This window comes from Palaemon carinicauda, chromosome 14, assembly GCF_036898095.1.
Source record: "Palaemon carinicauda isolate YSFRI2023 chromosome 14, ASM3689809v2, whole genome shotgun sequence".
Taxonomy (NCBI): domain Eukaryota; kingdom Metazoa; phylum Arthropoda; class Malacostraca; order Decapoda; family Palaemonidae; genus Palaemon; species Palaemon carinicauda.
The window spans coordinates 60,561,740-60,576,739 of record NC_090738.1 but is presented as its reverse complement, the minus strand read 5'-3'; positions in this window follow the sequence as shown (position 1 = coordinate 60,576,739).

Sequence of the window (15,000 nt, the reverse complement as noted above, 5' to 3'; positions counted from 1 at the left end):
TGATATAATATTATGTTCTTAATATCACATCATTCTTCATTGTCCGCTCTTTGTCTCTTAAAGTTTCTAATACTGGATATCGATTCCTACATTCAGTTGCATTAGTTTTTCTATGCTCTTCTTTTAGAAGCTTAGTTTTATCAAACCTAGGTATTCTATCTACCTTCCTGTTTAGTAATTCCAGTTTTAATTTTAGTGTGGCAATGAGAAACTGGTGATCACTTTCAATATCTGCACCTTTATAGCTTTTAACATTTCTTAGAGTCCTCCTTCTCTTTTTAATAATGGCAATGTGATACATTTGATTTTTTTAGTTGCCACATGGTGAAGTCCATGTATATTTGTGGATGTTCTTGCGTTGAAAAAGAGTACCTCCAATGACAACATTGTTTGCTGAACAGAAACCTATGAAATATGCTGCAATATCATTTGCCATTTCGCCAAGACCCTCTACACCAATCACATTCTCTATCCTTGATTATTCATTCCAATTTAGTATTGGAGTCGCCAATCACAATTTTCATATCTTTCACTGGGATATCATCTGTTACACTCTGCAGTTCGTCATAGTATCCATCTTTCCTTTCTTCAATAGAACCATTTGTTGACGCGTCGCAAACTATAATACGCATATTGCACTGCTTAGATTTGAACTTTGCTAGTAACGTTCTACTATTTACAGCTCTCCACTCGGTTAATGCCTTTTCTGCTCTTCGTGTCATAATTATTCCTACCCCATCTCTTCCAACTCCTTCTGATCTTCCTGATTAGATATATATATTGCCTTGGTGTAAAGTTTCCTTACTAATCCCCATAGATTCTCTCTTTTCAAAGACTAACAACGGAATAAAAATTTTTATTGAAGATATGATTACGCAAATGTAATTATGATTAAAACCCCACAATCATTTTAACATTATTAACTTTAAAAGAATTCTGGGGCTGCATTTTGACGATGCTAAATCATCACAATTATGCATGATTAATTCTTTGAAATTGAGGGATATAGCTCAACATTTAGATTTTTGCATTGAACAATTTTATCTTTTAATACAAATGAAATGGGCGTAGTGAAAGTAGTTAGCCAGTTGATTGGGACGATGTAAATAACGAATAAATTTAGAAATTTTCATTTTATTGATTTTATTTACAACAATGTCGTAGAAGGAGATTCAGTAATATGGTTCCATAACAGTTTATTGCATACAAAATCCTAAGATAACTATTATTTTCACTTTTCCATACAAGCATTTAAGAACTGGTGTAGACGCTCATGAATTTTCCGTGACTAAACCAGTGAACTTGTTTACTGTGTGCTTATGCAGAATTGTCCAGTATTACTACCAAAGTATTATTGTCCAAATTTTAGATATTAGTATAAATCTGAAAAGACAGGGAGACCTTTTCCGATTTTACCAAATTGAGGATATAAGCAAGTTATGTAAAAAAAAGAGAATGTCTTATGATTTCATTATGGTAATATGTATATGATATTCATAAGATCTTCTCCTTTATAACTCAATCGGAAGTTTAATCATAGCCATTTCCAGTTTTCAAGATTAATATGCATTTATTCTAATCTACCAATGTTTAGGACTAAACAGCAACTTTTACAATTGGAGAACATACAGAAATGGATTCAGCAGTAAAAAATCATATGAAAATAAAGTGCTTTTCCTCAAAAATGCCTACCGAGTTTTTTTCTAAGAGGTTGTTCTTAATTTTTAGTCCGAGCTATAAGTGGACTAACTTTAATAGTGAGTTTTTACTGGCCGTCGACCACCTTTTATAGATTATGGTCTCGTTATACGTCAATATCTTATTCATCAAATAAGGTTTTTGGGATAAGGAATTCTCGTATGATATTTTTTTCTTTTCTTTTCTTTTGCAAAAACGCATTAATTTTCAAGTACCATATCCAGCCCCGATAAAAAAAATAGATGCCATGCTATTTATGAGTGAATATTCATATATGACCGAACAAGGCAACACGTAAAAGGTTTATTCCTTTATTACACCATAGAGCTTTCTCTTCCACTCGAAGAGTTATCCTTTTAGTTTCTGAATAATTTTGGAAAGGTAGTGCTGCTGGCTCTGCACTTTTTTTCTTGACCATAATAAACACAGGTAGCCAAATTATATAATGAAGAGGGAATAAGATGATCACAATACGTTGAATACGTTCTCAGAAATAACTTTTTCCTCAATTAGATGTATGAATACGTTACATGTGATACAAACCCAATGAAAAAATAATCAGTAATTGAAGAAAAAACAAGTTATTTGTCCAACAAATGTTTACGTAATTAAAAAAAAGAAAAATAATCAGTCGATATTAAATTAAATTAAATTATAACAATATATTTAAAGAGAATTATGACTGAGAAAAAAATTAATTTAATTTTTTCTGAATAGAATTTCATAAAAACTTGAATATTTCAATAAAAAATTGATTTTTTATATACATGCAAAACAAAAAATACTGTGATTATCATTATACGACTGTTATACGTAACGGCACTACATACAAACACTGTAACACACACACACATACACACACACGCACACACACACACACACACACACATATATATATATATATATATATATAATATATATATATATATATATATATATATATAAATGCAAAATAAAGATCTACAAAATGTAAGAAATCTAAATTAAAACAAAATCGTAACAAAAGCTTTAGGAAGACAATTGACCACTAGAAAAGCATTTGAACAGCCATAATGCCCAAGATAAATATGAAACGTAAAGGAAAAATCACCAAATGCTATTTATTTCGTAATTTTAGGATTACTTTGGCTTATCAAGTTTACTACACAAATGTTTTCTACTTGTTTTTCTTTCTATTTATTCGTAATGGGAGTTTTAAAATATTCCCGATTTCACAGCATACAATTTCGAAGAAAATAATGTATAAATCCACAAGCTGACAAAAGTTTACCTACTAGTTTTTCCAGAAAAAAGAAAACAATCCTAAAAAAGATTTATCCATATATTTTTCAACAGATAAGGTCCCACCAACTTCCATATCACTTATCGCCTCCAAGGAAGAGGCTACGATTCCAACCCTAAAACCATAAAACCGGTCTCACAAGAACCCTAAAGAGATCTTCTCCCTTGGCAGGAAAGGAAAGAGGAGCAATCTTGTTGACAGTTACTCGCACAAACGCCAGTACCTCGAGGACTAACCAGAACCCACCTAGACTAATCAAGTTCATTCAAATGACAGGTTCTTTTCTGCCATGTCAACTGCCTTATAGAGGTAATTCCATGGTTGATATTCCGGTCTTTGTTTAAAGTGGGGTTAGATGAATATGTTGGGGGGCAGAAAACTAATCTAATTCTTGAAACTATATTATGGATATTAGAATTTCATATTAAGCATTCAGGAAAAGGATAGATTTGCTGATAATCCAGTATCTCTAAATTAGAGATAAGTGGAAATGAATGAGGTTTGAATTGAATTTGATGTAATACAAATTCTTGATCATATCAAAAGAAGAGCTTTATACAATCTTTTTTTCTTTAACGTAAATGATTAACGCTATAATTATTTTCATCAAAATTTCGTTGACCTAGGTGCAACTGTTTTAGCATCTCTTCCGCTATCCGGAGGCATATTTATTAAATTTTTTAAATAAAAAGTAACTTCCCGTAATTAGTATTTATCACTTCATGGTATATAGTTGAAGATCTATAGCACCGTTATAAGACCATTGTTAATATGTTGATCTGAAACACGGTCACTAATTAAAAAGAAAAAAAAAACCGCTTGAGACCAAAGACGAAAATGCTGATGTGGATTATGGGAATATCACTGAAGAGGATGCCTTTGATAGCAGATTTTAGAGATATTAGGTAACTGACCCTTTAACGTAGGGATAATGGTGGGAAGGAAAGAGGGGACTTTAAGATACAGGTATTTGCAGTATTATTCAGTTAAGGTAACGTTTTAGATGGGATTTACTTTTTTCGAGCAAAATGTTATTTTTCGTAATAAACTAATCTTAAATTGATAAACTTCTTTGGTATTTGATAGTACTATGGGCTGATAAGTAAAGGATTTAAAGTTAGATGTCATTCAATCAGAAACCGGGGCCATTTGCTTCTATTTCGGTAGTTTTAATAACTGTTATTATTATTATTATTATTATTATTATTATTATTATTATTATTATTATTATTATTATTATTATTATTATTATTATCATTATTATTATTATTATTAAAAATTATCACTGCCTCAGAATGATTTATCTTGTAGTTGAGATTCTCTATTGCTCGTATTATCTTTTTTCCCTCAAGACTGTATTTAGCCACTAACTGTGCTGTTTGTGAGTAGTATAGAGAAGCAAAATACATAGATATAATTGATATTTCTAAAAGTAAACTTGCCAAAATCAGTATAACAAAGTTTTGAGAGGGTGCCTGGTATCTCTTCTCATCATCAAAATAAGTTTGAATGAAGAGTTTAGAGCAGGATCTATATATACGGCTTGGCTGGCTGATCATGCTACAGGCTTGTCGTTGATTGCTCCTCGTAGGCGGAGTCAGAATAGGGCCTAGGATGGAGCTGCTTCCCCACTGGCTGACGCACTCGACTGAATGGGTTCCCTCTCAATTAGGCCACAACTCTCCTCACTATCATTGAAGTAGGGTCTACTCTTTGAGTAGGTCTAGTGTGGTGAACTGTTTGACCAACGTGGTGCGTAATTGGGGCTTAGAGTCAGGCAAGATGCTTAGCTAATGAGGGACCAGGTCCTGAGAGTCTTGAGCTGCTTGTTGATTGGCTGATGTGTTCGCAGGGAGAGTCTCAGTCGCAGGCAAGCAGCCTGTCATCTGATTGTTGTCGTCATCGTCGCTGGTTCCAGGTCGATGGGAGGTGTTCCTATGACAGGAAAGGAAGAGTATGATCTCCTGTGTTGTATTTAGGTTTGGTCTATCTTTCTGGATGAGCAGGGACTCTAGGATCCTAAGCGTCCTACCATCCACAGGACTACTGAGAATTTTAGATTTCCTGGCGATATCCTTCCATACCATGTTCTTGCTGTGCTTGAGTGGTTGCTAGATCTTGATGGCTCCCTGTTGAATGCGACAAGACAATCTTTCAGAGAGTCTCATCATTGTCATTCCAATGCAATGAATTCAGCACCCACTGACTAGGCATCGGTAGGAATGAACAACATTGGACCTCTTCAGAATGTTCTGCACATGAGGGGATGAGGTATTTGTAATAATGATTGATCTTGTCCTCATAGTCTAGTAATATAGTATAAAAGTGATGTTTAGGTCTTCTTAAGCTGACGTGACGTGGCTCTTAACAAAGTTCCTTATGGCCTTCTCATTCTTTTGTTAATGGATGTGTATGATGACTCTCTAGGATGAGTTAACTTTATAATGCATGGTCTCACTGCTGGGCTCGGTCTCGTACTAGTTCTTCATAGCACGTTTGACCTCTTTACTGATATGTCTGTGTTTGCAACCATTTTTCACGAACGATGGTCTGGGTAATCCTATCCAGCTCCTTATGTATTTCCATCCAGGAAAAATAATAGGAGAGGGTCTGTTGAACGCAGGCACGCATGGTGGAGATCTTATATCTAGTGGCGTATTCACTATCCATATTCCAGCAATGGCCTTGGTTTTTTATTATTATTATTATTATTATTATTATTATTATTATTATTATTATTATTATTATTATTATTACTATTATTGATGAATATAAAGTTAAAAATGTCATCAGAATAATGAAAAAGGACTACAAATCAATCAAATGAATAAAATATATTTAGCGCTTGTATTAATCTGTTAACTGAACTTGTCTTATAATTCAGAAATATGATAACCACCTTGTTTTTACAATCCAAAAGAATCAAATAAAATCTACGGCTTTGTGAATCGTAGCTACCAATGGCGGACTTTTTCCCCCATCGGAGGTATTAACTAAAGTTTCCTTTTGATCCGAGGGGAAGTTGGAGCTGTGAGGAAATCCCTAAAAGAAAGGGTTCGTTGAGACTGGCAGCATTCAGCCATGCATGCCAAACCCTGTTGTGACTGTCATTTGGTGCTTTCCCTGTCTGTGTGTCGGTCTGATTGTGTCTTTGTTTAAACTCTTCCTAACAAACCAACATACACTTATCCACTCATCTCTTCTCTCTCTCTCTCTCTCTCTCTCTCTCTCTCTCTCTCTCTCATCAGTAACACAGTGATACTTTTTGAATTTAGTAACATTAAAACTACAATGAAAATTATGTTTATGTATATATATATATATATGTATATATATATATATATATATACTGTATATATATATACATATATATATATATATATATATTTATATATATATATATATATATACATATATATATATATATATATATATGTGTGTGTGTGTGTGTGTTTGTATATATATATATATATATATATGTATATATATATATATATATATATGTGTGTGTGTGTGTGCGTACCAGGGGAAAATGAGAGTGGTGAGAGACTGGTAGATATGTGTGTTGAACAAGAGATGGTAATAAGTGCTAGCTTTTTTAAAAAGAATGATAAAAATAAGTATACATGGGTAAGAGTGGCAAATGGAAGAGTAGTAGAAAGGGCATTAATGGATTATGTGTTGATAACTAAAAGAATGTTTGGAAGATTGAAAGACGTGCACGTGTTTAGGGGTATGGCTAACGGTATGTCTGATCATTTTTTGGTGGAAGGAAAATTAGTTGTAGCAAAAGAGTGGGGGAATAGAGTAGGTGGATGTAAAAGGGAGCTAGTGAGGGTTGAAGAGCTAATAAAACTGGGGGCAAAAAGTAAATATCAGGAAAGGTTGAAAATGGCATATGACGAGGTGAGAGTAAGAGAAACTGGTAATTTAGAGGAGGAGTGGAAGTTAGCAAAAGAAAATTTTGTTGGGATTGCAAGTGATGTATGTGGCAAGAAGGTTGTTGGAGGTAGCATGAGGAAGGGCAGTGAATGGTGGAATGAAGGAGTGAAGGTAAAAGTGGAAGAGAAAAAGAGGGCTTTTGAAGAATGGCTGCAGAGTAATAATATAGAGAAGTATGAAAAATATAGAGAGAAAAAGGTGGAAGTAAAGCGCAAGGTACGTGAGGCAAAGAGGGCAGCTGACCTGAGGTGAGGTCAGGGACTGGTTCAGTCATATGAAGAGAATAAGAAGAAGTTTTGGAAAGAAGTGAAGAGAGTAAGGAAGGCCGGCGCAAAAATTGAAGAGACAGTGAAAGATGGAAATGAAAGGTTGTTAAAAGGAGAGGAGGCAAGGAAAAGGTGGGCGGAATATTTTGAAAGTTTGCTGAATGTCGAGGATGATAGGGAGGCAGATATAATTGCTGTTCCAGGTGTTGAGGTGCCAGTGATGGGAGATGAGAATGAGAGAGAGATTACAATAGAGGAAGTGAGGAGAGCACTAGATGAAACGAGAGTAGGAAAAGCATCGGGTATGGATGGTGTGAAAGCTGAGATGTTGAAGGAAGGGGGTGTGACTGTACTTGAATGGTTGGTGAGATTGTTTAATGTGTGTTTTGTGTTGTCAATGGTACCAGTAGATTGGGTCTGTGCATGTATTGTACCACTATATAAGGGTAAGGGAGATGTGCATGAGTGTTGTAATTCAAGAGGTATTATTTTGTTGAGTGTAGTTGGAAAAGTGTATGGTAGAGTACTGATTAATAGGATTAAGGATAAAACAGAGAATGCAATCTTGGAAGTACAGGGTGGTTTTAGAAGAGGTAGGGGTTGTATGAATCAGATTTTTACAGTTAGGCAGATATGCGAGAAATATTTAGCAAAAGGTAAGGAGGTGTATGTTGCGTTAATGGATCTGGAGAAAGCATATGATAGAGTTGATAGGGAAGCAATGTGGAATGTGATGAGGTTATATGGAGTTGGTGGAAGGTTGTTGCAAGCAGTGAAAAGTTTCTACAAAGGTAGTAAAGCATGTGTTAGAATAGGAAATGAAGTGAGCGATTGGTTTCCGGTGAGAGTGGGGCTGAGACAGGGATGTGTGATGTCGCCGTGGTTGTTTAACTTGTATGTTGATGGAGTGGTGAGAGAGGTGAATGCTCGAGTGCTTGGACGAGGATTAAAACTGGTAGGCGAGAATGATCATGAATGGGAGGTAAATCAGTTGTTGTTTGTGGATGATACTGTACTGGTAGCAGACACAGAAGAGAAGCTTGACCGACTAGTGACATAATTTGGAAGGGTGTGTGAGAGAAGGAAGTTGAGAGTTAATGTGGGTAAGAGTAAGGTTCTGAGATGTACGAGAAGGGAAGGTGGTGCAAGGTTGAATGTCATGTTGAATGGAGAGTTACTTGAGGAGGTGGATCAGTTTAAGTACTTGGGGTCTGTTGTTGCAGCAAATGGTGGAGTGGAAGCAGATGTACGTCAGAGAGTGAATGAAGGTTGCAAAGTGTTGGGGGCAGTTAAGGGAGTAGTAAAAAATAGAGGGTTGGGCATGAATGTAAAGAGAGTTCTATATGAGAAAGTAATTGTACCAACTGTGATGTATGGATCGGAGTTGTGGGGAATGAAAGTGATGGAGAGACAGAAATTGAATGTGTTTGAGATGAAGTGTCTGAGGAGTATGGCTGGTGTATCTCGAGTTGATAGGGTTAGGAACGAAGTGGTGAGGGTGAGAACGGGTGTAAGAAATGAGTTAGCGGCTAGAGTGGATATGAATGTGTTGAGGTGGTTTGGTCATGTTGAGAGAATGGAAAATGGCTGTCTGCTAAAGAAGGTGATGAATGCAAGAGTTGATGGGAGAAGTACAAGAGGAAGGCCAAGGTTTGGGTGGATGGATGGTGTGAAGAAAGCTCTGGGTGATAGGAGGATAGATGTGAGAGAGGCAAGAGAGCATGCTAGAAATAGGAATGAATGGCGAGCGATTGTGACGCAGTTCCGGTAGGCCCTGCTGCTTCCTCCGGTGCCTTAGATGACCGCAGAGGTAGCAGCAGTAAGGGACTCAGCAGTATGAAGCTTCATCTGTGGTGGAAATGTGGGAGGTTGGGCTGTGGCACCCTAGCAATACCAGCTGAACTCGGCTGAGTCCCTGGTTAGGCTGGAGGAACGTAGAGAGTAGAGGTCCCCCTTTTTTTTTTTTCTTGTTGATGTCGGCTACCCCCCAAAATTGGGGGAAGTGCCTTTGGTATATGTATGTATGTATGTATATATATATACATACATATATATATATATATATATATATATATATATATATTTATATATACATTATTCGTCTGGAAGCGCATTAAAAGTTGGAGGGGATATCTGATGAAATAACTGCCAGTGAATTGAATCTTCTGTATTCCTTGAAACTTTCATAGAGGTTGTCTGTATATTTGCACGGACATATATATGCATTAAAATCTAAACTTGAATATTAAAGGCTCATCAGGAGTACGGAAAATTTCCTTACATAAACTGTGCCAATGCAGTCTTAGGCTTCGTGGATATCAAAGCTCTGTCTTTCTCTTATATCAATTATTCTAAGCTTACATTTCAATTCCACGAATACTGTATTCTTCATTAGAGTACACAAACATTGAATAACTATTGATAAAATCCAGTATGCAAACAGAATTTTTTATAAATGATAATTGTTATAGCATATTTATAATGGATTAAAAAATTCAAATATTCTTCTCATGGCAATATGCAAAACTAGTAAATGTTAATTTTCATCATGACAAGTTTCCTACGTTGGCGGGGGATGCAAGTGTGTAAGGGCATTCCCTTCCCATATCGTATCTCCTTTAGGCATCACAAGAGCAATATCTTTTCGCCATCAAATCATCATTTTGAGAGATATCCAAGCGAGGAACCGATAGTTTTTTTATCTTATCATTAGCGGATAACATCTTTCAATCATCATCATTATCATCAAATTTGACTCCGTCTTATCTTGGAAAACACTGGCTTTTCCTCGCCTTCTTCTTCTTCTTCTTCTTCTTCTTCTTCTTCTAGTTAAGGTAAATGAATTCCAGGCTCTCCGACAAAAGACGAAAAATTTCCGAAGAATGCGACAAATATTATCATCGATGTAGTCCTGAATAAAATTTTGGCAAAACTTTATTTTTGTAAAAAGTATATTTAGAAAAACATACCTTTGTATTTGCATTTCATAAAAAGCATGAAATTATCATAAGGAAATCTATCTAAAAATGAACATATTTTCAATAAAAAAAAAAATAGTTTAAGGCAGTGTACGAAGTTGGCAGAAGGTACGATTATTTCAAATATTTCTCAACATTGAGTGTAAGTAGTTATCCTAATTTGGATGTTTTTCCAGGCGGGAATGGTAGAGGAAGGTTATGTTGGAGAGGAAAACTCAAACTCACACATCCAAACACCTATATATATATATATATATATATATATATATATATATACGTAAATGTATATGTATACATATACCAAGGCTTTTTCCCCAATTCGTGGTGGGGGTTGCCGATATCAAACAAATGAAGAAATGGGAACCTTTCCTCTATACGCTCCTCCCAGCCTGACGAGGGACTCGACCGAGTTTGGCTGGTAGCCAACGCCCCCCCCCCCCCCCCCCCACCCCCACTCCGGTTATCCACCACACATGAAACTTCATAATGCTGAATCCCATACTGCTTCTACCTCTGCGGTCATCCAAGGTGACCGGAGGAAGCAGCAGGGCCTACAGGAAATGCGTCACAATGGCTCACCATTTATTCCTATTTCTAGCATGCTCTCCTGCTTCTCTCACATCTATACTCCTATCACCCAGACCTTTCTTCACTCCATCCATCCTCCCAAACCTTGGCCTTCCTCTTGTACTTCTCCTAACAACTCTTGCAGTCGTCACCTTCTTTAGCAGACAGCCATTTTCCATTATTTCAACATGGCCAAACCACCTCAACACATTCATATCCGTTCTAGCTACTAACTATTTTCTTACACCCGTTTTCACTCTCACTACTTCGTTCCTAACCTTATCTACTCGAGATAAAACAGCCATACTCCTCAGACACTTCATCTCAAATACATTCAATTTCTGTCTCTCCGTCACTTTCATTCCCCAGAGCTCCTATCCATATATCACAGTTAGTACAATCACTTTTTAATACAGAACTCTCTTTACATTCATGCCTAACCCTCTATTCTTTACCACTCCCTTCACTGCCCCCAACACTTTGGATCCTTCATTCACACTCTGACGTACATTTGCTTCCACTCCACCATTTGCTGCAACAACAGATCCCAAGTACTTAAACTGACCCACCTCCTCAAGTAACTCTCCATTCAACATGACATTCAACTACCTCGCACCACCTTCCCTTCTCGTAAATCTCATTACCTTACTCTTACCCACTCACATACCTTTCCAAATTCTGTCGCTAATCGGCCAGGCTCCTTTTCCGAGTCTGCAACCAGTACAGTATCATCCGCAAACAACAACTGATTTACCTCACATTCATGATCATGCTCTTCTAACAGTTTCAATCATCGTCCAAGCACTCAAGCATTCACCTTTCTCACCACTCCATCAACATAAAAGTTAAACAACCATGGCGACATCACACATCCCTGTCCCAGCTCGACTCTCACCGGAAACCAATCACTTACTTCATTTCCGATCCTAACACACACTTTCCTACCTTTGTAGAAACTTTTCAGTGCTTGCAACAACCTTCCACATATTCCATATAACCTCATCACATTCCACATCGCTGCCCTATCAACTCTATCATACATTTTCTACAGATCAATAAAGGCAACCTACACCGACACAGGCCTAACCCAATTATCTGTTCATACTGTTAGGTCTTTTATATCCCTAGCCCAGAAATCTATGACCTCTTTCCCAAGGTAATGTATTTTGAACTACTCTTCAATACAAAGACGACCTTGATCCCATATTTCCTGGCCGACTTTGTATATGCATGTGGAACTGGCAATGGTCACGGAACTACAGCAGCTGTAATAGTTTCAATAGCGCAAAAGGAACTTCGATGGTTGACAAAAGTTGTCTTTCATATTTTGAACTAGTGATTTTACATATCGCTCTTGTAGCTGCATATTGGAAGCGTCCCTGATTGGACTGGAGTTCGTGACCCGCTTAGGATTGACAGTTTTTAGTAATGTGTGCACCTCATTATCCGTTCTGAGCAATGGATGGGGGTGTTGGAGCCATTAGAGTAATCAGTAGCCATTGCGTGGCCCTCCCTGGTACTAGCTTGGTAGATAAGGATCCTGGTTGCTGATCATATGTCATATACCTTGTCTCAGATATTTATGAGGAATTATTGAACCTTTAAGCCATTGAGCAGATATAAAGGCCAAGTAATCATAACTGGTGGATGGGTAGGCTAAGAGCTCATTCCAAAAACAATAATGTTAAACAGCAGTAACCATACTATTATATATTCAATTACGAAAGTAATAATCATTTTCCTAATATCCTTTAATTTTGTCTCCAACTAGTTCCATTATATGCTCTGTGGAATAAATGTGGATGGTAATTCTTTGAACTTCAAAAATAGTTACAATTTGGTTTCTAAGTTCTTATTTTGATGGTCTGGTATCCAATTTTTTAAGGGACGAAAAGCTATATGACGAAAATACCAATCAGACCGTTAACTCTCAGTCTTCCACAGTATGGTGTTTTTTTTTTCTTTTCATATTTTCTTTTCTAGTATTCCTTTGATAAGGATGGCTATAACACTGATACTTGAATGATCACCTTGTCTACCTTAAGCATGAAGTAAGCAAATGAAAAGTTGGATAAAGATAAATCGTCAAAAACCAGAGTGGGTTAGAAGAAAATAAGGAAATTTGAGCTGAGATAAAATATACATTAGAGAGAGAGAGAGAGAGAGAGAGAGAGAGAGAGAGAGAGAGAGAGAGAGAGAGAGAGAGTTACATGTTAGCATATCATATTTCTTATACAATACTTGGGAAATCCAAAAACAGAAAACTCGTTCTCATAAAGTTCTAAGACTTTCATCAAAGAGTAACACAAGCCTCCTTCATCGAAAAATTCTTTTTATATACTTGGAGACTAATTTCAAAAGCATTTATAGCAGGCGTTTTTGCTTTCACACGAGAATCAGGGTGCAAAGAAGTTTCTTAGTCAGGCAACGAACACGCTTGATGATTACATCCTAAGTTTTGGACTTCTGTTGTTGTTGCGATAAATGCTTGAAGCTAAGGAAGTTTTATTAGGTTCTCTTCAATTGGTGACGATTACATGGTTTCGATTTTTCAAATCCTTGACGAATACTCTTTTCTATCACTGCTAAAACAAATACAAATTCAAAGTAACTATAGCTGATATATATAAAATCTAAGATTTCCTATCAACAATCAATGATGTTGATGTTATGAAGACATACGTAAATATAATAATAATATCAAAAATTCAGTTCAAATTGTAATGATATTTGCCTTTAAGTCTCTAAAATTCAATCTACAATGTTTCAGTCTATATGCAAAGTAACCCTCCATGAGATATTCCACAAAACTTTGAGGAGGAAGAAGAAATATCGCACGTTTTTGTTGTCATAGTTTGGAGTCCAACTCAAAAAACGGTTGAAAGGTTGGCTGCGTGAAGATAGCAAATAAACCACCATCTTTCAGTTACTTACAGCTGAGATGGAGCTTTGAAGTCTTTGACGTTACAGTTTACTTTCTTTTTCTACTGTATATTCTGTTAATATTTCTGCAATGTAGACGAATACGGGACAAAACTAAACCTCTTTAACTAAGCAATTCAGGAAGGTATATAGGAGAATGTTGTTTACAGAGAGAATCCGTTTTTCACTGAGTATTATTGTTTCCTTCAACTTAGTTTTTTATATCTTTCCTGCACATGTTACGTCCATAGAACTAGAAACTAGTATCTCTAACTAGAGCTTTAATCGAAATATGAAAGAAACGATGAGTGAAATAGCAAAAAGAAATATTCTTTATTTATTAGATCTTAAAAAAAAACATTTCCTCATTATCAATAAAAACAAAATGAAAATGCGAAAATCCTATTTTAATTAAGTCTATAAGATTCTTCTTTAGAGAAAGTAAGTTCCCATCCCTTACCAAGCGCTGCTTCCTGTGTCGAGGTCTTAGTAGTTTATACAACGTCTCTCTCCAAAGCAATAATTGCAGGCCAGAAGTTTCTTCGTCAGGGTACGAACATGGTTGAAGAAGATGACTTAAGTTTTGGGTTTCTGTTGGGATAATACTCAAAGTGAATTTTATCAAGTTCCTCAGATGATGTTTCATTACCTCCGCCAACGAAGTTGGAAACAGGTTATGTTATCGCCATTGTTTGTGTTTGTGTGTGTGTGTTTGTGTATGCGTGTTTGTGAACAGGTTTCTGGCAGCAATTTTAATCATAGAGTATTGCAACTCGAACGATTGAACAATTATGTAGAAGCTTGATATTGTAAGATTTTGGAAGGTCAATGTCGTAGGTCAAAGTCATGGTCAAGCAAAAATTTCCAATTCACTTAATAAGCCATAAATTTGGACTTCGTTTTTACAGAGACGTCCAATGTGGTTAATATTTGAGTGTAGGAAAATCCACGTCAGATTAAGAAAAATTAAGGTCAAAGTTCAAGGTAAAGATCGATCAAAAAACAAGAAATAAGCACCCGCGGTGGAGGTCTGCGCTCTACTGAGTGACTCAATAATTATTTCATATTTTAGTTTTCATTGTATGATTTAATGAAGCTATTTATACGTAGTTGCATATTTAAAGCAACTATATCTGATAAAATACAAGCTATGATTCTTTATTGCTGATGATGAAGATATTCGTAAGATGTAACTTATTGGAAAAAAAAGTATCATATTTCATGACTTACGACAGTTGTCCTTGATTTATAATCCACTTGTCTCAACTAAGTTTTATTTTGTTATCTGTGTAACTACACCGAATGACTTTCCTTAAACAATGGATATGAAAAAACATTTCTATTG